A 3,894-nucleotide genomic window follows, 5' to 3' on the forward strand; every position below is an offset into this window, starting at 1 on the left:
CTCCAGAGCCACAGATCATTCAACTGGTTTTACGGGCTGAGCAATGCTCTTCAAGATGAGTAAATTGAGCCTTGTGGGTAAGATTGTCGAAGTGGCCCTTTAATTCCTGCTCATGCACACTTCATGGCCCCGACCTCTTAAGAAAACTATCAACAGCAAAAGTGATAGCGAGTTGGTGCTAACGCATTTGAAAAATAAGTTGTATATATTCTATTAACACATGCTGTACTCAGGTCTTTTATTTATAGTGTCGGTTATAGATCAAAAGTGGCACACGTTTATGCCTTAGGAGCATTTTTATTGTCAGGAAATGAGTAGAAAATAAAATGTCTATATTTCAGTTACTAGTGTTATTTTTTGTGTGTATTTTATGTGTCAATGCAGTACACACACACATACACACACAAAGGCATTGAAAGTGTGCTGACGGTGCTTTCCTGGTGTGAGTGAGTCAAACAACAGATACAGGTTGCACCCATCTATATATTATACACACACAAAGTGCGTGTAAAGAAGGCTGTGGGAGGTGACAGTGCAGCAGACACTCTGGAGTCTCTGGATACTAATAACACACCGCTGACACAGAGAGAGATGGGTGTACACTGCTTTCATGTGGCACACAGTTGGAAAGGGGAGGAGAGATGTGTGTGTGTGTGTGTGACAAACAAAATGCTCTCCACTCTCTCAACCAACCAAACCCACAGGTTAGTCAACAAAAACAGGGCGTGACGGGGAAGAAAAACAGACACTTTGAAACAATGTTACAGACCCAAATACTAGGATTTCAGATATTTAGAATATTTCTCCTTTGTCCGTATTTCCACCAAATTATCTCTGGTTCTTGAACCGGTTCTGTTCAAAATTCTTGGAACTTGGTGCTACATAGCGAGCCAGCCCACGTTTCCACCAGTTTTGAGTGGAACCATTGTAATCTGTAATTGTCAGTAAAAGGGGGCGCTGTACAATGCACAGTGACCTTGAGAATGTGACATGCCCACTTTGGTTACCAAGGAAATGTTTTTTGGTTCCAGCTGGCAACCAACTTTCCAGGTTCCGCAATAGTTTCTTTTTAGTCAAAATGCCCTGAATGATTCAAAACTAGGTGCTTGAAACGGAATGGAGGCAGTTCCCTGTTTGTGGAAAAGGCCTATTTGCAATCTTGCAGATGTTTTGGTAATTTGAAGGACCAGTGTGCTTCTTTGAACATGGATTCTTTGTCTTGTTACCTGGTCTTGAAACATCCGCTTGATAAAGTTGTTCAACAATCAATCAATTTCAGGCTGAGATTAACAACTTCAGGTTCGTCCTGACTACTTACAGTTTAAGCACCATCTACGTCTGATTTAAGCCCCGCCCATTTCAAGTACGGATACGAATACAGATAATGGTGCGCCACTCTGAAAGCCCGTTGCTCCAGAAATACTAGCCTGGTATAACTCATGTTACGTATCATTGTGAACATGGTGTGAACATATACACCAGGTATATACCTGCTTAAAATCAACATGTTAACGTTATTAATGTGTGCTTGTTAGCATGCAGATGTTAGCATTTATCTCAAGTTTTTCTCTGTGAACAGGACTGAATGATATGGACCATTAAAACATAGTGAAGATCATGTTCACCTGAAGTGTGCAGGGTGTGGAGCCTAAACCACAGATCCACTAGGACACCTTCCATGTTTGTTTAGGCTCTTACCTTCCTGTGCTGAGCCCTCAGCTTCCAGGTGTCAGAGAGGAATGTATCTGAACATCACAGGGAGACAGACAGAGAGGGCGAACAGGGACTTGTAGCAACATGTGACTGGTACTCCACAAGAAAAACGGTTTTCACCGAAGTCATTGTGGGTTTCGGGCTGACAGATTATGGTTTAAACAAACAACCAGTATTGTATAGTCATGAAACTAACAGCAATGTGATTTCAAAGACAAATGTACCAGGCGGTTTCTGATTATCTATTTTTCACAATGAATAAATTCTTTGTATCTTGTCTAGAGTGTTTCATTACCTTCTCCAAGCAAATGGAGAAAATGAATGCCTGATCATTTATATCACCATGAAAAGTGTTTGGATGGTGAGCTGGGATGACAGTTTTACACTCCTGCTGTTTGGCATCCGCAGGCATGCTGAAGAAGGTGAGACGAGGTGATGACATTAGCTCCTGCGAGCTGAGCGGAGAGGAAAACTCAGCAGCGGAAGGAAAGTTTATAACAGTGTCATGAAAGATTTGGAGCTGACGTTACTTTCCTTTCCCTGCCTCCAGCCATGATCTGCACACCGCGCTTGGACTGATGTGTGTTTTTGAAAGCCGATACTAAGGCCAACACCTGTATTTCTTTCACAGAAGAATGCCAATAGGGGATATATGGTGCCAATATGAAACGTCACATTTTGGGAAATAATCTAAAGCAGCTTGTAGACCTTTATGACGTGCTCAAAAACTACAACACACCACACCAATTCAGTCACAGGGACACTGGGATATGTGCACAACTCGTTTCACACGTGAAATTTTACTCTTATTAGCCAGCAGCTGGTCAGCTTAGCTTAGCATGAACACTGTAAACAGAAAAAAAATAGCTAGCCTGAATCTATCCAAAGGAAATAAAATCGACCTACTCGCCTCTCCAAAGATCACCAATTAACATGTTTCAAGAACATAGAACGCATAACATGCAGCGTTTGAGGGCGCATTACCGACTCCTGGGAGGCAGGATGGCCTAGAGCAGTGATTCTCAAACTATAAATTTTTTTCTCAAGTGTTTTCAATATTTTTTTCAGAATAAAGAGATAAAATACAGCGCTACACCATCAGTGTCTGATTTATTAAGAAAAACACTCAAATGCTTAATTTCAATTTTTTTTTAAAAGTTTTTTGTCATTGTGTAATAACATCAACACGGCATTGAAGTTGCATTGAACTGTGTCTTGTTGACAAGTTACAATTTAGTAAGAAATATTAGCTTGCAGCCCTAGGAGGATCTTTGCATTCTCTGTGGCAAGAAGGCAACTGCAGTGATCAAACTCTTCCAGAGGTTTTACTGCAGTTAACAATTGCATTAAAAATAGGAATATTAAGTATAAAATATGGTTTATCAAACTTACCTGTCCATTTGTTATTGAACATATTATAGCATCTGGTATCAGTTAGCTAGTATCACATATGTGGTGCCCACCATTTCTGCCTACGTGCCCTTGAGCAAGGCACTGAACCTAAAACTGTGCTGCACTGCAGGCGATCCTGCACTGACCTCCACACACATGTAATGCATGTGTGTGGGGGGCTGTATATTTTTGAACTATAAAGAAGACAAAATTCCTTGTATACACTGAAAGTGATGTTATTTTTCTTTTTAACTGTCAAACTACTAGCACCTTTTTCCTAAAGGGACTCCCTTTTTTTTTATCATTGACTAAATTGACAACCCCTGACTAAGTGACATAATTTATTATATTTCATATTATATTCAATGCAGATTATTTCCAGTGAATATTGTGTCAGAGATGCGTTTTATTGATATTTCTAGGAACTTATACATTTTTTAGATTTAACAATCATACATACTTCATGGGTTTTGTTGTTATGTTTTCTTGACACGTGGCCATTGTTCTATTAGCTCCTTGCTTGTTTTTTTTTTTGTAAGTGAAGGTGTTTCAGATCAGAATCAGAATCAGAAATACTTTAATAATCCCAGGGGGAAATGATTTATCTCACTTGGTGAGAGTGAAGACTCTCTGAATATAGCTTGAGTTCAGGTCTTCGAACTTTAGATCTTGAAAAGTTAAGTTTAAGTTTTCTTACACCCCTTAAAGGTACATTGTGTAGGAATTTCTCCCATCTAGCGGTGAAATTGTATTTTGCATTCAAACAAATAGTGCTCTCTAGCGCCTCGC

This window comes from Morone saxatilis, unplaced genomic scaffold, assembly GCF_004916995.1.
Source record: "Morone saxatilis isolate NCDOM2014 unplaced genomic scaffold, NCSU_SB_2.0 Contig14, whole genome shotgun sequence".
NCBI lineage: Eukaryota > Metazoa > Chordata > Actinopteri > Moronidae > Morone > Morone saxatilis.